The 25654-nt window shown below is 38.5% G+C and overlaps 1 protein-coding gene across 1 annotated transcript in view; it reads left to right on the top strand.

Annotated features, from left to right (window-relative positions):
- LOC126812215 (uncharacterized) overlaps window positions 1-25654 on the top strand; it is a 102996-nt gene that overhangs the window by 44199 nt on the left and 33143 nt on the right. The window contains exon 2 of the mRNA XM_050538490.2: window positions 1956-1997. The gene's annotated coding sequence lies outside the window, so the exon portion shown is untranslated. The remainder of the gene's footprint in view (window positions 1-1955; window positions 1998-25654) is intronic.

The following is a 25654-nucleotide window of genomic DNA, read 5'->3' as shown; positions in this document are numbered from 1 at the left end:
CAAAACTGTGTGTCTAGTTCTTCCGAATTGTAGCAATCTGGAGGAACTAAAAGTGTATATATATATTGGTTGGAATTCGAGAACCAGTAGACACAGACGCCGCTGTTCCGTGAAAATTCTCCTGCTCACGAACCTAACCATTGGAAATAGAAAACACCACTAGAATTATTTTCAAAATGTGTAGTTTTTAGGGGATATTAAACTTTATTCATTCCTTACCTTTTTGTATATTTACTAACTCTGTTAATGAAAATATAAGAAGTTATTTTGAGTTCCTCTGTTTAAAAACACTGTCTTGTCACTTCGATTGCTTTTAAATATTCAAAGTGTAACCACGCTCAGATATTAACCGCCTGTTGTATATCTGACAACAACGGTATTAAACTTCTATAAATATATCTATCACACGTGTCGGGGTCCACATCAAAACATCAAATCATGTCACCTGTAGTTTCTACCAGGATCTTAGCTTTAGTACCTTCTATGACCCTTATCTTTATTAACGTGATAACCATCTCCTACAATATCGTCAGAATCGCCAGTAGTGATGACCATCTCCCACAGTATCACCAGAATGACCTGTAGTGATGACCATATCCCACAGTATCACCAGAATGACCTGTAGTGATGACCATATCCCACAGTATCACCAGAATGACCTGTAGTGATGACCATCTCCCACAGTATCACCAGAATCACCTGTAGTAGCTACCAAAAACCGTAACTTTATTACAGTGATGGTCATCTATCACAGTACCATTAGAATCACCCGAAGTAGCTCCTAGGAACTTTATCTTTTTTACCCTGATGACCATCTATCACAGTATCATCAACATCACCTTTAATAGCTCCCATGGCTCTTGTCTTTATTACAGTGATGGTCATCTACAACAGTATCATCAGCATCACCTGTAGTAGCTCCAAAGACCGTTATCTATATTACAGTGATGGCTATCTCCCACAGTATCATCAGCATCACCTTTATGTTTATTGCAGTGATGGCCATATATCACAGTATCACCAACAGCACCGATAGTATCTACCAGGACCTTATCTTTATTACGGTCATGGCTATCTCCCACAGTAGCATCAGCATCACCTGTAGTAGCTCCAAAGACCATTATCTTTATTACAGTGATGACCATCAGCATCACCTGTAGTAGCTTCAAAGACCATTATCTTTATTACATATATTACAGTATGACCAACAGCATCGATAGTATCTACCAGGACCTTATCTTTATTACGGTGATGATCATTCATCACGGTATCAAAATTACCTGTGGTACCTCCCAGGACCTTGTCTTTATGTCAGTGATGACAGTATCATCACAGTATCACCAGAATCACTAGTAGGAAATCCCATGGGTAACATTTCTAACTAACGCTTACCTTAGAAACAAACTCCCAACGGCTGTAGAAGGAATACTTAGAGCTTCAACAGACATTGAATTGGTGTTAATACTTAGCCTTTCGTATAAATGTCATATGTAATTGGTATTTTATATTGATTTTTTCATGCTGTTTTTTTATAACACATGTCACTGCAATATACAACTTTACTACACACTACTACTGTGTACGTTGTCGTTCATATTATGGTCATGGAGCATTCTCCAAATCTATGACAACAGTCACCGAATCACGTTTATATGTGCCTTCAATGATCGTGTTGAGAAAATGTTACAAAACGGCTTATGACTGTTTGCATGATTTAATTTAGGATTCTTCTATGTAAACAATAACCGAGACTACAAACCCGTGATGCAAACAATGTCACATCCAGACTGATGTGACGTTGAAACACAGGGTCGGAAGTTGAAGAAAGATTTTATTTTTAAATTTGGGTTGTTTGATATTGTCCGATGCAAAGAAAGAAATTTTGGACAGTTCAGTTTACTACGGAACAGTTTTGTTTTTGTGCTTAAATTTCGTTTCGTTTTATTTCGTTTCAGGATATAGCAGAGTTCTGTATGTAGTTACCTAACAATAGCAAGGTAAGGTGGATTTTATTACTATTTAATATACTTGTTAATGGTTGCGAGAAAACCTTACTCTAGGGATCTGAAGATTATCGGATAACGTTGATAGCTCTGTTGTCGATCACCAATATACGCGTCAGTAGGAAAATTGGTAAGCTTTTATGTTTAGATTATTAATAATGTAACAATTGTCTAGCATGACGACTATCTTTCATCCATCTTGCACTATTCTCAGTTGATTCCGTGAAATTGTTATTCAATAAGCGGAAGGGTATCGATTTCGATTTAGAAAAGAAAAAAAAAACCGCCAGGAAGAGTATTTAATCAACTAAATATATAACCTAATAATTTATTGAGTATGAGAAACTAACGTTGGTAGCGATCTCTCACTGGATTTGTGCGCGCACATACACGAATTTTAAATTTCCGTGATCACTTTAATGGGATTGTAGTGAAACTCTCTTTGATAATATCCTTCATCCTACTTTTGTAACTTTATTGGTTCACGTTGGTCTTAAGGGCAGTGGTGTCTATTTGGTGTATTAAGCAATGAAAATATTGCTGCTTCGGGGTATTTTAGTAAAATATCTAAATGTGTGGGGGTTATTTTTTTGTTTTTTTTTGTCTGACCCGACAGAAATCGGGTTAGTTATACCACGGGAGGGTTAACAAGTCCGTATAAAACGTTCGTTGTCCAGCGCCCCCCCCCCCACACCCATGGAGGAGGGCCTGATAAGATAATTGTGAGCAATGAAGATACCGTTAAGAACAATAAACTCCCTTTTAGACCATTCCCTTTAAAGGACGAAATTTTAAACTCGAGTGATTGCGTGGGTATACATGCTTGACTGTGAGAGAGAGTGAGAGAAATGGGGATTAACGTCCACTCGACACAAACTAGGTCATTTGATTTTTTCGTAACAGATAGAGAGACGGGGAAATAGGATTTAAACGTGCACTCGACACAAACCAGGTCATTTCGGGACTAACATATGGTTCAATTTTATTTCAATAATTCGCTTGCACGTAGGGGTCTTTAGCAGTGGGAGGAAACCGGAGGATCCGCAGAAAACCCACGAGGTTGGACAGGCAACCCTACTCCCTGTAACGGGGAATTGAAACCACGTCATTTGACTCAGCGAGAGATCTTCTAATACAACGCGTACGCGCTACAAACCCACGGACAAGAAACATGCAAAACGCAAGTAAAAAGATAGAGATACAAGTTGACTCTATGGCAGACCTTATGATACAGCGCGCACTTGACTGTGAGAGCAAATGACTTTATACCGAACGAGTTATTGAGATTGATCGATTTAGATTTAAATATCGTTTTATAGTAATTACATTCTGGCTTGTAGAATCGCGTATGTATAATTAATAATCGCGTTATGAATTTCTCATTATAACACCTTCCTGGAACATATCATAATACGTTAGGTAACACGCTGGCTCGTTAGCCTGGAGGTCGGGTGTTCGAACCCTACATTGGCCGAGAAAGTTCATTGGGATTTTCCGGCGTGGTTCCCCCTTGTCAGTGATGCAGGACGGAGGGCCTGGCAAGGACAAGAGTCTAGTCGTTCGGATGGAACGAAAAACCTAGGTCCCGTGTACACCCATTGGCGTGCACGTAAAAGATCCCTTGACAGTTGGAATTCGATATAAGAGTAGAGCGTAGTGCCGCTGTCTGGGCAAAATTTCCTCCATAACACACTGTATTACCGTATGCCCGTCTTTATTAGCCCAGTTCGGAGCAGAACAGTAGGACGTTAAACCCCATTTCATTTCGTTTCTTAATACGTTAATAACCACCCAAGATGGCGTATTGCTGAATTCCTTTTGAACCTAAAATAAATAGAGGATATTTGTCGTTTTAGAGTGAATAACATATTTTATTTCATCGAGAAGCAAGAAAACTTATATTTACACGAATGCGTAGCATGAGTGAAAATATAAACGTTTTCTTACTTAGAGATGAAATAAATACTTCTAGCTCCACTTTCAACTTATAATAGTTCAATGTATTTCACGACCTCCATCGATTAGATATTTATATTTTTTGTTACAATATCGTAACACGTGTTTGATACTCTAGTTAGGCTATTTCTATATGGATATGTTCAAGCTCTAGTAATCATTTAAGATCGATGTTAGCTTTCTTGAGAAATCGCACAGGAGAGTTATTATAAATGTACAGGTTTTGGCTCGTGTACACTCAAAGAATATCAGGTATATGGATATATAATTTGAGTATATCTAAAGCACATTTGACTGGTTTTAAGGTGAAGTATGTTGTTATTGTTTGTTTTAATGAATATGGCCTTCTATATCAGCGTGTTTACTGTTCTAAACACAATAAACATAATATGGAACACAATTACTATTTTGATTAAAGCGACGTTTCGTTGAGGGTTCTTTCAACGTTTTCAAGCAAACAAAACGTTGCTTTAATTAAAATAGTAATTGTGTTCCATATTATGTTTTTGTGTTTATTACGTATGTCAATTGCTAAATGTCGCTCAAAGAAGGTGTTGACTGTTATGTATGTATATGAGTGCTGTGGTGGCTCGTTGAGTAAGACGCTGTCTCGCTAACCTGGGGATCTTCGTTCTCTCTCAATGCTGGCCGAGAAAGTTTCTCGGGATTTTCCGGTGAGCTTTCCCCTCTTGGTGCAAGACGGGAGGCCGACAAGGAATGCTTTCTAGTCGTTCGTGTACACATTGGCGAGCACGTAAAAGAACCCATTATAGCACATAGCGTGGCGTATGGCCGTCTTCATTAGCCCAGTCGGTGCAGAAAAGTAGTACGTTGAACCTATTTCATTTCATTTCATATATCTAAATAAGTCAGTATTGAACATTCTTAGACAGTTATAAATAATCCAATACTATACGTCTAGTCGCTGACCGTCATTTGCAGTTTTCGGATAGTGTCTAATTTGCCACCGCTTTAATCTACTCTAAGAGAGAGAGAGAGAGAGAGAGAGAGGTTTAAGGTCCCCTCGACACAAACTAGGTCATTTCAGGACTAACATATAGTTCAATTTTATTTCAATAATTCGCTTGCGCGTAGAGGTCTTTAACTGTGTGAGGAAACCAGGGGAACCGGGGATATCCCACGAGGTTAGACAGGCGACCCTACTCCTTGTCACGTGCAAGCGCCACTCTTGTACTCACATTGAGTTTTCAGCATTTAATGAAGAAAACAAAATGAAGATATCGACGGTAGATAATCTTCCGGCTTGAATTCAATCAAATGATTTTACGCAGGTGGCGCTGGTCTGAAATCCATGTCGAATATCAACAAATTTTCAATTCGTCATATCTCGATATAAATACTGAACGGAATTGAACCATTTTCGATCTGATATTCCTTTTAAAGATCCAACCTTCAAAATGTCGTAGTTTGCAAAAGATTCACAACCCCTTAAATCATGATGAGAAATTGCAATGTAAATTCATGTTGATAGGCTTGTGAAGTGGCTATGGGTCTACATTTTAAATCTCATAAATGCCGATTAGAGACCTTAAATTCGTGTTGATTTGCTTATGAAGTGGCTATCAGTCTACATTTCAAAGCCCTCAAATTATGATGAATAGTGACTTTACATTCGTGTTGATAGGCTTATGAAGTGGCTATCCGTCTACATTTAAAACCTTTCAAATTATGATGACCAGTGACTGTAAATTCTGGTTGATATGCTTTGTGAAGTAGCATCACAAATCCAGAATGCCGATTAGAGAATATAAATTCGTTTTGATTTGCTTGTAAAGTGGCTAAGATAGAATTGATTATGTTTTGCTCGATTGTCGACATTTTAAACTAAAAACGAAACAAAAATTAGTATTCATTCAGACTGACTTCCGCTTAATATTTCGAACAGAAAAAATAAAAACAAAACGAAACATAAACTACTATGCAGACTGACAGAAAATAAAATCGAATAGATTCAGTCGCATTAATATTTGAAATTACATCGTATAAACCCAATCCAACAATTTTTAAACTGCAAAAAGTTTAGCTCCTTTAAGTAAATCTAATGTGAACTACTGAAATCGTTCAATTCTGTTCTTTTTTACTTTATTTGTCAATGTGGAAATTTTAATAGATAAATTAAAGATACATTATGGAAGATTAGATAAAGAGCTGGCAGTTCTCATTATAATAAAACTAGATAATGTAAAGGGAATATGCTGAAAATTACAGTCAATATCAGAACCGAGATATTAGCGTTTGAATTTTAGGCCTAGCTTCGAACATCATTACTAAAGTCGGTGCGATAAAAACCATAGTCTCGATTATCCATTTTTGGATTAAATCATCAATGAGCGTTGGGCAGCAAATCCAGAGAAAATTCGACACATCGAGAGTTGATTATGGTCTTGTCATGTTAATAAATGTCTAATTAATAATTTAGATAACATTTCAGGCTTAAAGAAAGACCTGCAATAGACAGATTTAGCTCTTACATAATGTATGTTTAAAGATTGCAGGCTAGCGATGCCATCGAGAGTTGATTATGATCTGGATAACGTAATTGATGTCTAATTAATAATTTAGATAACATTTCAGGCCTAAAGAAAGAACAACCATAGGCAGGTTTAGCTCTTGCATAATGTATGTTTAACTATGGCTAGAAATTAATAAGTAGCTTAATCGATGAATTAGGACGTTAAACCCTATTTCATCTTCCATTTCATTTCTTAATGGCCCAATCCAGACAATGCCCCAGACATAGGAACTTGAAACTTGTTATTCCAACATTATCATTTCTCAAGAGTCAAACAGTCTACGTCGATGCCTTTGGAGAAAAAATTTCTGATTATCCGACTAAAGGATTGATTTAAAATTGTCTGCGAATTACTTACACTCTAGGGAACAAGTCTGTCGTTTACAAACTAGTAAAATTGTTTTTGCGTGATAGAATTAGGTCTCTTAACACGTTTCACGTGGGCACGGCGCACATTGTTCTTTTTTTTATTTTAGAAAGAAATGAAAAACACTCTTATGGTTTAATGGAGAATTATCTCTTAATAGAATTTCTTTACAGTTCACCGTTGTTTTAATATAAATAAATGCACATACAGTCTCAACATAATTCCCCATCTGAACTTTAACCTGGATGTTTACTACACAGGTACGAGATGTAATAATATGGGCTAAATCTATTTGTTAAAGGATCTAAATCGCTAACATTTGGGACCTAGAAATTGACACAAATGGGTCGAAACGCATATGATAATGTAATATGAACGTATATAACCTGATTTCCATTCAATCGTTTCTGTTTTACTGTAATTTCTAATCAGTTATGTGCGGCGAAATACGCCAGAGGTCTCAATTGAATGGCATTCTCGAGCGTCTAGTTATTCCGGTCTGCACCGATAGTATTTATTGCGCATGCTCTCCAGACTTCTGGAATATGTCTAGCCTCGTAATGGCGCTGAAACGCATTATGATACAGGATTCGTGTACCACTGGTAAACTGTTTATTTTGTCTTAAATAATGGATATCAGAAGCCCATCTTTTCCCGATAAGACCACAACATCAATGTTGATTTAAATTGACAAATAATTCGTGTTTTCAATGTCGAAGACTTTGGATGATAATGAGTTAGAGACTTAGCAACGTTAAGGCCAGCTAGGTGCAGGGTTAGGGTTAGGGTGGGTAGTAGTGCTAGCCCTGTTTACATCTCGTAAACCTGTCGACACTTTCTGACATGTGGTCTTGTGTGTTAAAAAGACTATAAATTCTTTGGTTTTCTTTGCAATGTTGCATAACTCTTGTTCAATTTGTGTGGGGTTCCTAAATGGCCATGCCAGCACAGGGTAGACCCTAGTATTATTGAATTAAAGAATTAATTCTGTACAATATAGGCTAGTAGTGGTCCAGAATTGCGCGGACATATTTTTTTTCCAACCTATTCCTCGGGAATGTGTTAACACGTGTAGTCTCCCTTGAATAGGATCGTTCATTTGTTATTTTCCGCAATAAGTTGAGGTTCCTAATTTTGTACAACGGAAGAGTTCCCCCACCCCGAGGGCAACCGCTCCCGCGATAGACGGTAGCATTGACAGAGAAGGTCCCTAGTAAATAAGGACTGAGCTTGTGGATCGACCCTCTTGCAATGGAAATTGTCTGAACAAAAGTTTAGTTATGCAGGAGAATTCTTGATATGTATGGAAAGCTACGTGAGTTTTTAACGTTCACTCGACATGTGACTTGTCGAGCAAGAATTTTTATGTAAACAGCTGAGATGGGGCGGAGGGTGGGGATGGGTGTGGCCCGACCCAGTGGTTAGGGCGCATAGAAAATATTCCAATGAATAATATGCTTTTAGAAGTTATATATATAGAGATATAGAGAGAGACATGGGGTTTAACGTCCGCTCGACATATACAACGCCCACGCGATAACTATTCGCCCCCCACCCTTAACAGACAGACTAGCCCGTTCGTCCCAATTCTAATTTTGATGAAGTAACTAAGCTATTTTATCTGTTGTTTTAGATGTAATCTATAGGTGGGTTTGTCACTTTACTTTCTTAAAATAGTTTGAGTTGATTCCAAGTTGATGCCGTTGATTGACAGATGGGGTTATTTATAGACATAGTTTGTATTAAAGTACAAAAAGTGCACTTGGCTGTGGTTATATATTCTATACTGATGTCACTGTTTCATTCACATAACAGGTTACGTCGATCCTCCAGCCAATTAAAAATAGTCCTTCGGGGTTGATTTGATCACCTGCTCCATCCTACTTGAAGCTGTAATATTTTTAAAAAGAATACAGACCGGAAAATAGTATCTTACAATTAAAGGAGCTTTATGGGATATTAGATAAAGAACTGACTGTTGTCACCATAATAGTTAAAAAGTAGAATACGTAAAGGGAATATGCTGAAATTTTCAGTCAAATCGCTCCACTCTGAACCGTGATATTAGCGACTGGATTTTAGGTTCTAGCCTCTATCATCATTACTAAAATCGGTACGATAAAAAACAAAGTCTCGATTATCCATTTTAACGTTATCATCCATCAGAAAATGTATTCAAATCCAGTAAATATCGCAAGGTAGATAACATTTCAGACCTAAAGAAAGAATCTGCAATAGGCAGATTTAGCTCTTGTGTAATGTATGTTTAAATTAAACTCCCCGCCTAGTTTATTTGGAGAAGAGAGAGAGAGAGAGAGAGATGCATGTGGTTTTATAGACAGACAGACGAACCTACTCTTTAGGATCGAAATAACACCACTTGACCATACATTGCCGAGGAGTTTCATAAAACAAAGCTTGAACTTTTAAAAAAACGAAACGAAATAGAATCTATCTTTTAATCAGATTGCTTATTTAAACACACATTATACAAGAACTAAATCTGTCTATTACAGGTCTTTCTTTAGGCCTGAAATGTTATATAAACTATTATTTAACATTTACAGTTGCATCAGATTCTCGAGATTTTAAATAGATTAGAACGATTCGCCATTTAAAAATCTAATCTAAAAAAAAGGAGAAAGTTGTATTAACAAACAAGACCATAATCAACCCTCGATGGCATCGGATTCTCGAGATTTTAACTAGATTAGAACGATTCGCCATTTTAAAAAATTTAATCTAAAAATGGGAAAGCGGGGCTAACTCTCGAATATACCAGTGCCCTGGTTACCACAATGCACACATCTTGTCAAAACTACAAACAGTGCTAACTTGACTCAGAATGAAGTAATTTGAATGAAATTTTCAATATTTTCATTTTACATTATCTATTTTCGAACTATTATAGTACGAATGGCCAGCTCTTTATCTAAATCTTACATAATGTATCTGTAATAAAATTGTGTATATTTAAACAGAGGATTACAATACTAAATCTATGATTTAAAATAGCTGCGTTATTCCTGTATACATTGATATCCTGTCTGTGGTTACATTTCCCGGGATGTTATTTAGAAGAAAAAAAAATAATAATGACAGGTTTGTTGCTTAAATAAGCTTAATTTTGCGTATGTACTGACTAAGGTTATTTGAATACATATATAAATATACATACACGTATGTATATATGCTATAAATGAGAATATATACTTTTAGAATAATATCTATGCAAGTTACTATATATGTACAGATAACAATAAAACTCAGTGTAATTATAACTGTTATATTCAACTGTACAGTATTGGTAATTGATATAGGATATAGAATATACATCACCTGAGTCTTTATATATCTATTGTAATTACATCTACCTTTTATATTACCTGTTGATTCGTCAAGCGAAAGGTGAGTCACTGTCATTTTACCTTAATTACTGATGTATATGTTCACATATATACTTAGTTAAGTAGATCGACGGTATCATGTTTGTAACAAGTAGGTGAAATATGACAATAATTGATATTGATAGTGTTCATCCTGCCATGGATATATCCACCACGGGGTTAAAGTTCACCGTGAATGTGAAAAGTACCAGAATGTCTTGAAGCCAGTTATCGTCATTTGAGCGATTTAAATCCCTTGCAAACCACGAGTAGGTAAAATATGACAATAATTGATAGTGATAGTACTGATAGTATAACGATTTCGCCCTGGGTATATCTGCTACAGGGTTAAATGTCGCCGTATATATGAAAAGTACCAGAATGTCTTGAGTGATTTTAAATTCCCTGCAAACGACGAGTAGGTAAAATGTGACAATAATTGATAGTAATAGTATAAAGAAGAAGTCTCTCGCGGTTTACGTTTCGTATACTATAATACTTTTAAGTATAGACCTTGCGCAATAACATTTGTGGAAAACTCGTTTTAGTTAATGATTGTTTCATTCTAAAAATTTGGCAAATAGCCTCAGCCCCACTCAACTGAGATTGGTCCCCTACGCCTATGTGGAAATGTTTTTAAATATTGAAGTAAAACCGTTGTATTAAATATTAAATGACTGTTGATATAAATTAACACCAGTTAGTCATATTATCAGACTGAATATTCACAGAACGTGGGTTGTGTGTAGGATTGTATTTGGACTACAGCCAAAGATTAGAATCGTGAGATTAACAAAAAATATATTTAGGCATTTGTTCAGATTTAGAAGCATCACTCACTGTTCAACGTATGTATATAGCAAGAAGTGTTACTCCTCGATTTTCCAGGAATTGTTATAATAAGTTGTTATAAACCCGAATCATTGAAGAGCTGGGGATTTTCAGAACGCTACAATTTATACCTCGCAGGTAAATGGGGTTTTGGTGGCAGGTATACATTTTAATTTCCAAAATAAAACCGAGGAATCTGTCCAAAACCAAACACAATAGTACGCCACACGAATTTTGTGTACAGAAAGGCAAGTGATCTACGTCTATCCAGGTTTGGGTTTGGACATATTTAATTTATGTTGTCTGTCACGTACAGGATTATGTCGCAGACGTGAGTAATTCAATCCAATAAGGACACCAACCGTCGTAACCTGAGTAATTCACATTTATAAATACGACTGTCAACTACTATAAATAAGACTAACCTAATTGCTTAACACCTTTTATTCAACTCTGACCTTATATATAGTACACATTCCTATAGAGATAAAATTCCAAAGGTTAAGTGACAAGAGTTTACGTCGATTTTCAATTGACAACCACCTCCTTCCTAATGAAACAACCAGACTCCTTCCTAATGAACCAATCGGTCTATTTTTGTCAGTTGAAAAGACACATATTGTTCAAATCTTACAACGTACAATGAATTTCTTAAAGAATTGTATTCTGTAGTAGTATTTAGACCAGCTTGTGAACATTCAAGATATCACAACCAGAAACATTCAGCACTTCTTTAAAACAAAAATCCACTAAAAAAATTCACTTTTGAGACTCAGTATTACGAGAATCTAACCAACGCCCCAATTAATCTTAGTTTTAAGCGCATCTGAGATTAATCCACGCTAAAATATACCCAACTCGATTATCTAAAATCGATTCAATCGGATTACAAATAGGCCTATCAAGAGATTTTACCCAAGTCTTCAGCGTGACATTGGCATGTAACCTTGTCTGTTGAGGATACTAAAATGTTGTAATTTGTTTTATTGGCATTTATAGTAATTGTTACAATTCTATAGAATACAATTACTATCTATAAACTATTAGGATTCCATCGTCTTTATCAACCATTCCTTGATACAATAGTGCAGTTTGTAAGGGATTCAAAATCACCCGCATGACAATAAGCGTCGTTCAGACATCCGAGTACGGCACCTTTCACATACACAGGGACCTTGAACCTTGTAGTAGATATACCCAGGACGAAATTGTATGATCTCATCCTCTGAAATACTGCAGCCTCCCCCCCACCCTCCTCCCCCGGCTCCTACGCCTATGCAGTTCCCCTACTTTTGTTTAGAAGAATACATTGACAACAATCTGACTATGTTGACGGCATTAGAGAGATCATTCTGAAACCCAAAATCGAGTGACTAGTCCGTGGATAAGAGAGAGAGAGAGAGAGAGGGGGAGAGAGGGAGAGAGAGAGATAGAGAGAGAGGGGGAGAGAGAGAGAGAGGGAGAGAGAGAGAGAGGGTTTAACGTCCACTCGACACAAACTAGGTCATTTCGGGACTAACATGGTTTAATTTTATTTCAATAATTCGCTTGCGCGTAGGGGTCTTTAGCAGTGGGAGGAAGCCGAGGGACCCGGAGAAACCCACGAGGTTGGACAGGCGACCCTACTCCTTGTCACGTACAACCGGGGATTCGAAACCACGCCAGTTGACTCAATGACAGGCCTTATGATACAGCGCGTACGTGCTAACGATTCGCCCCCCCCCCCCCCCTGGATAATAGAATATAAAATATAGTATTTATATATAAATAGTTATAGATCGTATGGTTATAGTATCAACATATGGCCTAGAGTCTTTATAATATGACAGGTTATAATAAATTATAGTTATTTCATTTATTCACCTATGTTTCATACTAGTGATAGACTTATTGATGTTTATACGAACACGTGGTTCGGGAGCTGTATAATGGCCATGTCCACCCGTCTGTTGGGTCTTGTACTCAGTTAAGTTCATCCGTCAGTCTGTTGGTTTTGTACTCAATTAAGTTCATCCGTCTGTCTGTTAATTGGGTCTTGTACTCAGTTAAGTTCATTACGTTTTCATTAGTACTGGAGTCAGGGTGGTACATATCGTTTTGCAGGGTTTTCACAGACGTACTTTCAGAGTTATGATTGTTGATTAAATTATATTACCTTATACTCTTATCCTGCTATCTACATTTTGATATTGTTCACAAAAATGTTGGGCCGTGATCCCTATTTAAGAGTACAAACCCTTCACAATTTTTTAATTCGACGAAGAGTAGGCGGACACTCCACTGTCGGGTCAAAACGTCCCTCATATACCCCTCTTTATGAGCCTAGTCGGTACCACGTTCCTGAAGCAACGACTGCGAGTTTAAAACATCTGGACGTTGCTAGATTACTTCACAATTCCTGAACTTATCGCTACGTTATCTAAAGACACGTGAACAGTAGCGTCCAATCAGGAAACTTGAACTTTGCAACTCGATTATCACATGTTGACATTTTAGCTTGAAAGCGCGAGACTTGGTATTCGCGACCATCGAGGAATCTGATAGGCTCACAAGATCGGTTTGTATTCAATCGAAATTAGTGCCAAAATATGCAGGGTATTACGTGAAGGCCTTGATAAGATGTACATGGTTAAAGTGAGATCAAGCCTTCTATTGAAGATGAGTCGGTACAGAAAAGTCAAACGTTAACCCCACTTCATCAATTTAACACTCCCTGTTCATCTGTTGTGTTTTTATATTCTGGTTATTATTATTAGTCTGCAGGCTGTGGTTCTGTTCTTGTAGAAAGTTATTAATTAACATGGAATTGTTTAGATTAAGTTGTTGATGTTCAGTAAGAATCAGGTCTGTTTATCAAGTATTAGATTACATGATAGCAATATACGGGCTCGTCTTGTTGGTTGGGAGGGAAGCCTAGCTTATGTCGCTCTACGACGCGATAAAACTGACGGCTAACGGAAATTGAGAGCTTGTGTCACTGCGACTGAATTTATTCACTACTGGATGCAACCACGAGCATCCAGTTGATCATTGTCGTAAGCGCGCTCATGTCGCCCGGCGTCAGTTGCAGAAATGGAGCTGCAACTTATCATATGACTCCTACGTGATAACCTTTAAAATGGCATCATTCTACATGGACACAGCTCACCAAATATTTTATTTTTAGTCTTTCTCTCCCGTTCCCTTTTTCCCCCTTTTGCATGGCGATTTTTGTTGACTTTTTGGTGTAGAATCGAAGAAAAGGGTTTGAAAATACATTTTCTACCAGGTTTTGGTGAATATTCATGATTTTGAGGCGGAAGGATACAAGAGTTGAGAGGTTGGTTAGGTTGACATGTAGGGTCCAAAATTGCATGTTTTCTTGTCTCTACTTCCAGCTTGTGTATCTCAAGTTTTCCATGGTGAACCTCATACGTGCTTTTGGGCAAGAGGTTGCCACATGTTGCTCCATCTGTGGTAGAAAGCGTTCTACCCAACGAAAATTTGGGAAAAAGTTAGAGCCGGTCTAAGAGACGAGAATTAACATTAAAGTCGTAAGAGCGCTCAGGTCGCCCAGGTAGTCACGACTGATCAGTTCCACTTATCATAAACCAGTCGCCGATTTCGAGTTGCCGTCAGTTTTGTTGCCTCGTAGGGCGACATAATCTAGGCTTTACGGTGGTCCGATGATTAAGGCACTAACCAACTTACCTTGGAGTTCCCGTGTTCGAACCCGGCGTTGGCCAAGAAAGTAGCTCTGGATTTTACAGCGTGATTTTCCCCTTGTCGGTGGTGTAGTCATAGGCGTACGAGCCAGGGGGGCAGGGGGGGGGGGGCAGCTGCCCCCCTAACTTTCGGGCAAGCTGACTTTTCGGGCAGACGGGTAAAGTAAAAAAAAAATTATTTCATATACTTGGCAAAATAAAGTGCCCGAAATCTAATAAAACACTAATTTTACGGGCTGGAATAGCAGTAAAACGCGTTTGCGCCCGTCAAGCCTTCCAAAATTTTTCTTGGGGGGGGGGGGGTCCTTACAAGGTCAGCTCCGCTTCTTCGGCTCTCGAAGTAAACAGGCGCCGCTGTCTGTAAACCTGAAATTTTTTCGGGCAATTCTAGTTTTGCTTCCCTGTCACCGAGCCCTAATAAAACACCAATTTTACTTATCTTTTAATTGAATACCACGAATTTGTACTGAGTTGACTATGGATTAAAACATTTTGACTAGAGCCACTCTACTTTGTGCGACATTTTTCGGGCCTCGATTATTATTTGTGAATGCAGCTGCAACAGTCTGATTGAATGGTTGGAATGCAAAATGGGATTTAGGTTACAAAACCATTGGATACTGTTGGAGTTGCTTACACGGGCTAGAAAAGCAGAAAACGCATATGCGGTGGTTAAATTTTCAAAATTTTCTCCGGGAGGGTGAGGCCTCCATACTCCGCGACGATTGATTGGTTGCTTGGAATTCGGGTCAGCCAGGTGGGCTATATTGGACCAAATTGAAGTTGCTGTATTCACAGGCTGGAATAGCAGGAAAACGCGTTCGCGGCAGTTAAATTTTCAAAATTTTCTGCTAACGGTCCTGTCTTCGTGGACTGTAAACGATTGATCTTTTGATTGGAATTCGAGTCAGCCATCTTAATTAGGCTATAATAGACCATTTTGTTCAAGGACTGAAATAGCAGGAAAACGTGTTTGCAGCCGTCAAATATTCCAAAATTTTCTTTGGGGGCGGGGGGGGGGGGGTCCATGCAAGGTAAGCTCTGCTTCTTCGCCTCTCGAGGAAGACCGACGCCGCTGTCTGTAAACCCGATTTTTTTTTCGGGCATTTCGGGTTCTGCCCCCCTAACTGTCATCGAGCCCGTACGCCTATGGGTGTAGTACGGGAGGCATGGAACCGTATCTAGTCGTTCAGATGGGGTGTTGGTAGTAAGGATTCTAGTGGAGTTAGGGTTAGGGTTCAGAATTCTCGATAGATGAATTTCCCGTATGAAATAACCTCCCCCACCAGCCTAAATATAGAGAGAACACCGACTTGAATAACATGGGTTCTTGTTTAACCGCGTGTTGAGTGGAATTCAAGATCTAACAGGATAGCGTGTCATGGCTCCTGATAGTGCGCGTCCAATGCCTAAAAAGGGTCCGTTTGATTTAATACAATTGCTATCCAGGCAAATCTCACCCGAGAATTGCACATAATCGATCGCTGTTTAGATCCTACAGTAGAGCGTGCCCAAGAGTTATGCTATGTGAAATGTGTAAGATAGTCATTAAACAAATTATTTATATAATTTTAATATGAAATCAAAAGAAGCAAATTAATTGGCATTGCTACAATAACGTAGAGATATAGACCTGAAAGATATGCCGATTGTACATTACTCGGGTAACAGATGGTTTCTAGGACAATTATATAAAAATCAATTCTATTTTACACGTCATTAGGTAAACTGAGTTGCCGTTTAAAACTTATATTGGTGTTAATGTGAATATATATAACTTGAAATGAAATGGAGCTTATCTTCCTTCTGTTCTCTACACGACTGGGCTAATGGAGACTGGGTTATATAACTTGAGCAATACTCAGTGACGTGCAGAGGTTTGGTGAGACCCGGGGAGAAGTCCGTGATTGTGTACTCCAAAGCTTGAAGTGTGGGGCGTATTATTGAGAGATTGGGTTTAACGTCCACTCGACATAAACTTGGTCATTTCGGGACTAACTCATGGTTTAATTTTATTTCAATAATTCGCTTGCGCATAGCAATCTTTAGCAGTGGGAGGAAACTGGAGGACCCAGAGAAAACCCACGAGGTTGGACAGACGACCCTACTCCTTGTCACGTACAACCGGGGAATCAAAATCACGCCAGATGACTCAATGACAGGCTTTATGATACAGCGCACACGTGCTAACCAGTCGGCCATCAAGCTCCCCGCGTAGTACCGTATTGAGAAATGTGGGAATAAAAGACATATAAATAAATAAAATTAAAGTATGTATAAATGTTCGCCCATCACACTTCGTCAAGGCGACCCACCCCATATATCAAATTAACCAGTATAACCCCAGTGAATGTTTTAGGCCATGATTTATGAAGGTCAAGATCCTTTAGTAATTTAACTCAGTCAAAAATCAATTGTTTATTTAAATATATTCATGAATCAATCAATATACACTGGGTTCATTCACACTAAATAACTACAGAAATGGAGATAGATCATTCAAATCTATGTTGAAGTTTTAACACTTCTGGCTGACTGCTGACTCAATTTGTTGGTCCCATATGGATTGCAATAATGCAGACCTATAATTTCAATATAATATAACGTCACTTAACCTAAAACGATATTTCTCTGCTTCAGATAGACCATGGCCATATTTTAGGGGTCTGTAAAGACAAAGGTGTCTATGGGGAAAAAGTCCAGTCCCTGAAAAAAATTAGTCAAGTAATATCAAGAAATTGTTTTTATTCGGACAATGAATTTCTATTCGGACAATTAGGATGGCGATTATCTTGTTACGGTTGATGTGCCACGTTTTTGATCAAAGAGATATGGCTGTCTAGCTCCTTATATGGGAAATATTACATAGTAATAGGAAAATCGTAAAGTATCCCAAGAGGACCGCGAGCGGAAATGAGATGTTGCCACTGTCATTAAGGATACAAAATCCAGAAATACGTCAAAGCGAAAAGTTATAATTTTAATAATAGTACGATGATACTTGTATCTCTATCTTTTGAATGTTTCTCGTTAGTGGGTTTGAAGCGCATGTGCGTTGTTTTAGAAGGTCTCTCATCGGGTCAACTGGCGTGGTTTCAATTCCCCGGTTGTACGTGACAAGGAGTAGGGTCGCCTGTCCAACCTCGTGGGTTTTCTCCAGGTCTTCTGGTTTCCTCCCACTGCCAAAGACCTCTACGCACTAGCGAATTTTTGAAATAAAATTGAACCATATGTTAGTCCCAAAATGACCTAGTTTGTGTCGGGTGGACGTTTAACCCCATTCTCTCTCTCTCTCTCTCGCTCTCTCTCTCTCTCCATGGGTGTGTCTTCTTTGTTTCTCGTTTTCTTTGCTTATACGCAGTGCGGCTCGTGTACGCTTTCTATTATATTCACACTAATCAGTTTCTGTTAATTTTATTCGCTGCTTTCCTTACAGCCCATCCTTTTCTCTAACATCCATCCAGGTCAATAATCGAATCGTAGGACCATTTTTGTTTTCCGTAATCTGTGTTCCGTAATTTGCCTCCGTAACCTTTATCTCCTAATAAGATTCATTCAAGATAGAGTCGTAAAAATGATGTTTATTATTTATTCAAACGTTAACAACCACTTGAAACCAGTTTTCAGTTTACGTTCACCAATGTGTTAATGGATTAAGGTGACAACAAAACACGTACCACTCTTATAAAGATTAACACACTTTCAAGCTTTTAAGTATAAATATACGTATCTTAAGGTGTTATTAAGCCGTAAGCTCTTTTCTATGCCGTATATTTAACACTATAATAATGCGATAAAATCAGACTGGGCGACTTGGCAAATACTATAACGCCCTGTTACAAATTTATTGATGCTTTACTGCATAAAACGCAATTTAATTCATATAGGTTGTAACACATTATGCTTGGTTTAGTTTTATCCGGATTGAGTATTCTAGTCACTGTTCACTGTTTATTATTAAACTGGATGTCTTTGTAAGACGATGATGATATAAATACCGATACGCCGTAAGTTTTGATTTTTAGATACGCATTTTTAGTTATAATGACGTTACTTTGACGATGCAGTTAAAGAGAGAGAGAGACTGAGAGAGAGCGAGAGAGAGAGAGAGAGAGAGAGAGAGAGAGACAGACAGAGAGAGATGGGGCTTAACGTCCACTCTACATAAACTAGGCCATTTCGGGACTAACACGTGTTTCAATTTAATTTCAATAATTCGGTTGCGCGTAGGGGTCTTTAGCAGTGGGGGAAAACCGGAGGACCCGGAGAAAGCCCACGAGGTTGGACAGGCAACCCAACTCCTTGTCACGTACAACCGGGGAATCGAAATTTGATTAAGGGGCGAGTCACTCTTATTTCGGGACCGTAGTTTAGTCGCAAGATAATTTATCACAAAGCTAAGACAATTGCATTTCTTCAAGCATATAATAAAAGTCGTATAGGAGCCATATTGTCTTTCCTCCAGCTATCTGCTCTTGGCCCTTTAAAATCCACGTGCCGGATATAATAACTCCTATAAATACATGCAAAGTACGTTTAGACAATATAAGTTTACACTATAAATCAATGTATTACCGACATTCTAGACTAGAACAAGTTGACATAAGATTATATTGAATAAAATACAGACATTTATATCAATAACTGTTGTAGTAAAACTTATTTATAATATATAGAGGACTAAAATGAAGTCGAATCAAAGATTCATTATGTAAGGTTTAGATAAAGAGCTGACCGTTCTTGCTATAATAGTTTAAAAATAGATAATGAAAAATGAATATTTTGAAAATTTCATTCAAATTACTTTATTCTGAGAAATCCATATAAATATCTGCCAGCCCATCGATAATCTAGAGAGTTGATTGGACTTGTCATGTCAGTAAATGTCTAAATAATAGTTTATGTAACATTTGAAGCCAAAGTAAATAAAGACTTGCAATAGACATATTTAGCTCTTTCTGTATTTTGTCTAAAAAATGGCAGACGTACATTTTGAGAGAGAGAGAGAGAGAGAAATGGGGTTTAACGTCCACTCGACACAAACTAGGTCATTTCGGGACTAACATATGGTTTAATTTTATTTCAATAATTCGCTTGCGCGTAGTGGTCTTTAGCAGTGGGAGGAAACCGGTGGACCCGGAGAAAACCCACGAGATTGGACAGGCGACCCTACTCCTTGTCACGTACAACCGGGGATTCGAAAACACGCCAATTGACTCAATGACAGGCCGTATGATACAGCACGCACGTGCTAACCATTCGGCCATCCACCCCCTCCCCCCCCCCACCCCCCCCCCCACCCGTACATTTTGAAATATGTCTTTGTGTAAGCCATAGTATCAATATCTGAGATATATCCTACAGCCGTCTATTGATTTTAGCCTTTTTATATTGTATTCAAATTCATTTATGCGTGACTTCATCAAAATATGAATAGCTAAAATGAGGTTGTATTAAGTATTTTGCCAAAAATATTTATGAGAATTCAGTGTGTTGAGATAAAATTTGAATTGAAGTCTTCACGTGAGCTGTACAGATTGTAATCCAGATTATCAAAATCTGCTAGAAAGATGTGTTATACAATCATCTATTAAGGGAGCCGCGGTAGCTCAGGGAGTAAGACGCCTGCTAGCCTGGAAGTCTCGGATTCACTCCTTGTTTTGGCCCCGAGTAAGTTTCTCGGATTTTGCAGGCGCGGTTTCCCTGGCAAATACCTGGCAAGAAAAGCTGTCTAGTCGTTCGAAAGGAATGAAAAACCGATGGCCCGTTTACATATTGGCGTGTACGTAAAATATCCCTTGGCAGTTGGAATTCGATATACATGTAAGAGTAATCCGTAGCGCCGCTTTTTGACAAATCTCCCACATAGCATGGCGTATGCCCGTCTTCGTTAGCCCAGTCGGTGCAGAAAAGTCGGACGCTTAACCCATTTCATTTCATTTTATAGCTTTGCTTAAAGAACTGCAGGGGTGGGGGCGTGGTAGTGGTAGTCTAGTGGTCAGAGCCGAGAAGAATCATCAGGCACAACCTTCACATGTCCGGGGTAATGCCTGTGGAACTAACAAGGAGCGTATGTCTAGGTGTTCGAATGGAACGAAAACCCGATTCCACAGTTGTACACATTGGCATGCATGTAAAAGGAACAAATAAGATGTGGAAATCGAAGAGGAGTAGGTATGGAAACCCAAATGTCCGGACAAAACATCTCCTACCTGGCATTGCATACGTACCATACAAAACGAACTTGCCTTACGCGTGTCTCAAAATGACGAAGTATTATGCTTAGGAGACATTAAAACGCGTCCCATTTAAAGGACGCGGGGTGCGAATGTATAATCGCGACATTGGAATAATTGTCATAAGCTGTGTTTACACGGTCGGTTTTTTAATTCTTTTTAATTGTCTGATTCTTGCGTCATTAGTTGTACACTCCCTGCTTGATTTCATAACAGTGTCAAGTAGGTTTATCTAACGTCCGCTTCCACCGAGGTGATGTCGCAGACAAGAAAGAGAACAATGTCCAAGCTGTGACCATTTTTATACGCCCACATTGAAATGTGGTCGTATATTGTTGTCGCGTCCGTCCGTCCGTCCGTCCGTCCGTCCGTCGGTCCGGCGTCCACAATTGCTTGTGGACGCTCTAGAGGCTAAAGTTAACATCCGATTGACTTTAAATTTATATACAGTGTTTAAGGCCATGAGACGAAGACGCCTATTGATTTTCAGCGATTTCCGATAATTACTGCCAGAGTTATGGCCCTTGATCACTTCAAAAAATCTTGTGGACGCTCTAGAGGCCAAAGTTAATATCCGATTGACTTTATACACAGTGTTTAAGGTCATGAGACGAAGAAGCCTATTGATATTCAGCGATTTCCGATAATTACTGCCAGAGTTATGGCCCTTGACCGCTTCAAAAAATCTTGTGGACGCTCTAATGGCGAAAATTCATATCCGATATACACAGTGTTTAAGGTCATGAGACGAAGAAGTCTATTCATTTTCAGTGATTTTCGATAATTACTGCTAGAGTTATGGCCCTTGATCACTTCAAAAAATCTTGTGGACGCTCTAGAGGCCAAAGTTAATATCCGATTGACTTTAAATTTATACACAGTGTTTAAGGTCACGAGGCGAAGAATCCTATTGATTTTCAAAGATTTCTGATAATTTCTGCCAAAGTTATGGCCCTTGATCCCTTTGAAAAATCTTGTGGACGCTCTAGAGGCCAAAGTTAATATCCGATTGAATGCAGATTGATACACAGAGTTTAAGATCTTGGGACGAACAAGTATATTGATTTTCAACGAATTTTTATGACATGGAACAGCTAAATTCATGATACAGTATTAAAAGTTTTGTATACAAAACGTTAGCATGGGGCAGAACTTTATAAAAACCAAACAAATTCTAATGGTTTTCTGAGTTGTTGCTCTTAATCAGATTTTAGTGTATTATAAATGTTTCATTACCGAAAAAAGTAAAAATATGCGACAACTCTTGTTGACTGCCCGGACGATTTAGCTGCTGTGGGCGTATGTTTCGTTGCCTGGCAACCTATCTTATAATCCTGTTGTTGTATCGGTCTGTTAATCAGTGAATTGTAGTTATGTCAATCGGTGTTCTGCCAGAGGTAATTTAATTAATTGGTGACCTGTTCCTCAAAACTAATTCGCTCATACTTTGACATAATCTTGAACAAAGTCGACATGATGTATTTAGTCTCCAACGTAAATCCCTAATAGTATAAGACTTTAGTAGTGGTGGTAGTAGATCCTCCAAAATGACAGGTAAAATTTTGCTTTGGTTTATTGTGGAGGGCAGCTGTCTAGTCGTCCGGATGGGACGAAAAACCGAGGTCCTGTGTACACATTGGCGTGCACGTAAAAGATCCCTTGACAGTTGGAATTCGATATAAGAGTAGGCCATAGTGCCGCTGTCCGGGCAAAATTTCCCTCATAGCACACAGCATGGCGTGTGCCCGTCTTCGTTAGCCCAGTTCGGAGCAGAACAGTAGGACGTTAAACCCCATTTCATTTCATTTTATTGTGGAGCGACGGTGGCTCAATGAGTAATATGCTGTCTCGCTAACCAGAAGGTCTCGCATTCGCTTCCGGTGTTGGCTGAGACAGTTTCTCGGGATTTTCAGACGTGCTTCCCCCCTGTCAGTTGTGCAGGACAGAGGGGGACTGACGAGGGCAGTATTTAATCGTTCGGATGGGATAAAAAATAATAGGTCTCGTGTTGGAATTGACAGTTGGATTTCTATGTAAGAGGAGGCCGTAGTGCCACTGTCCGGACAAAATGTCCCTCATAGCACACTATATGGCGTATGCCCGTCTTGATTCGCCCAGCCTGTGCAGAAAAGTAGGACGTTAAACCCTCATTTCATTTCATTTTATTATTGATGTAGACTTCTCTTTGACTGAGACTTGTTTTATTTGAGATATTCATAAGAATTAATTTTTGATACTTTTGTTCTGTCAAAAATATAACTGATTTCGAGTCAGCCAGACGAAGTCCTAAACTTGTATGTTACTGAAGATGTGCTCTGTTGTTGTTGTTGTTCGTTGAGTTTAACGTTCGCTTCCACCGAAGTTAATAGCGCAGATGTGCTGTTGTTTGATAAAAGTGAATAAATTGAAATAGTGCAGGTCCTGTTCAAGCTCGGGGGGGGGGGGGGGCGCCGAATGGTTAGCACGTGCGCGCTGTATCATAAGACTTGTCAACTTGCGTGGTTTCGATTCCCCGGTTGGTACGTAACAAGAAATAAGGCCGCCTGCCCAGCTACGTGGGGGTTTTCCGGGTCCTGTGGTTTCCTCCCACTGCTAAAGACCCCTACGCGCAAGCGAATTATTGAAATATAATTGAACCATATGTTATTCCCGAAATGACCTAGTTTGTGTCGAGTGGACGTTACCCCCACCCACCCTCCCTCTCTCTCTCTCTCTCTCTCCCCTTTGTTCCAGCTGGTCATTTATCGATAAAATTGACCTACATATTTGTAGCCGTAGGTCAGTCGCAATACGTTATTTAAACAAAAAAGTTCACCCACAATGTGTTACAAATAACAATAGCGGTTTAAATCCTGGTCATAGTGTTTTTCTTTATTCTCAGGTTACAATGGTTCATTATTGAGTGAAAAGAGAGATTAAATGTCGAGCTCAGAAACTTTGGATGTCGTCTAAATCTTAATGTCATATCTGTTTGCCTTCCCGGCTTGATCAGCGAGTTGTTTTCAATGCTAGTTAGTAACTGAACTGTAAACACACAGTAGGCTACTTAAAGGAGGCAAGTCTCTAACTCAGTATCATCCAAAATCTTCAACATAGCAAACACGACTTATTGGTCTGTTTAAATCAATATAGATGTTGTGATCATACCGTGAAAAGATGGGCTTCTGATATCCAATATTTAAGGCAAAATGAAAATTTTAAAATTGGCAAGCGAATCGCGTGCCAGAATGCTTTCGAGCACCAAACTATTCCACAAGGGAATACTACTAATGTAGATTGGAATAACTTGACGCGAAAGACTGCTATTCAATTTGGACTATTCGCGTATTTCGCCGAACATAACTGTTTAGAAATTACAATAAAAATATATAGAAACGATTAATTCTAAATCAATTTATATACATTCATTATGCGTTGCCATCCATTAGTGTTCATTTCTAGTTGCCAAAGAATAGAGATTTAGTCCCTTTAAATTCTATGGAATACAATTGCTGTTTTTTACCAAGCGACGTTTCGATTATATAGTCGTTATTGCTCAGTAATATACAGTAACAACAAAACCACATACTTATGGAAAACAGCTACTAGTGTATTCTCTCAACGTTATTAAGCTTTGTGTTTTTGTTGTTACGCTATCCAGTTACTAAATGCCATTTACAGATTAATCTACAGTAATTGTATTATAAACTGTGTGTGGGAGAGAGAGAGAGAGAGAGAGAGAGAGAGAGAGAGAGAGAGAGAGAGGGAATATGCAATAAAGAGAGAGAGAGAGCGTTTGACGTCCACTCGACACAGACTAGTTCATTTCGGGACTAACATGGTTCAATTTAATTTCATTAATTCGCTTGCGCGTAGGGGTCTTTAGCAGTGGGGGAAGAAACCAGAGTACCCACGAGGTTGGACAGTCGACCCTACTCCTTATCACGTATAATCGGACAGTCGAAACCACGCCAGCTGACTCAATGACAGACCTAACGCGCTCGCACTTACCATTCGGCCATCCAACCCCGCGAATAGTGTGGGGATGGGGATTAAAATGAATACCACCATATAACAAGGTCTCATACAAAACGCTAATACTTCTTTAAAAGTACAAAATCATATTTAAAGGAAAATAAATTGACCTTAGATTTGATTCGTAAAATATATTCGTTTTTCCGGATATGTGATAGTTTGTCTCGAATTCTATTATCAGTTGCTATCACCTCATATCTTTTAGTAAGTTAGTGTTTTGTTATCATTGAAGCTATCTGATACTTCATAGCAACTAATATCTGTGTTCGGTTTAAATCTATTGCTATTGCAAAGCTTGTGCGTGTGTTTATCGACAAGATATTGCTTCATATTGGGTGTGTAACAACAATACAATGCATATGACGGTATAGTTCAAGGATCGATACTTTGCCCTATGTTATTACTCGAATCTCAATATGACCATATTAGTAAGATAAAAAAGGATAAAAAAAGATAAAATATATTTTATTAGCGTGTCACCATCTACATGTATACAAACGGTTTAAAATATTGATACATAGTTACATAAAAGTAGATGCCAGCCGATGACGACTTATGAGACACGATTAAAATTTTCACATTAATATAATTAATAAATTACATAAATAAGAATAAAACAATATA

The sequence above is a fragment of the Patella vulgata genome, chromosome 1 (assembly GCF_932274485.2).
Source record: "Patella vulgata chromosome 1, xgPatVulg1.2, whole genome shotgun sequence".
In the NCBI taxonomy this organism is placed as follows: domain Eukaryota; kingdom Metazoa; phylum Mollusca; class Gastropoda; family Patellidae; genus Patella; species Patella vulgata.
The sequence above is the reverse complement of the archived record's forward strand: the minus strand, read 5'-3'. Positions and strand labels throughout refer to the sequence as shown.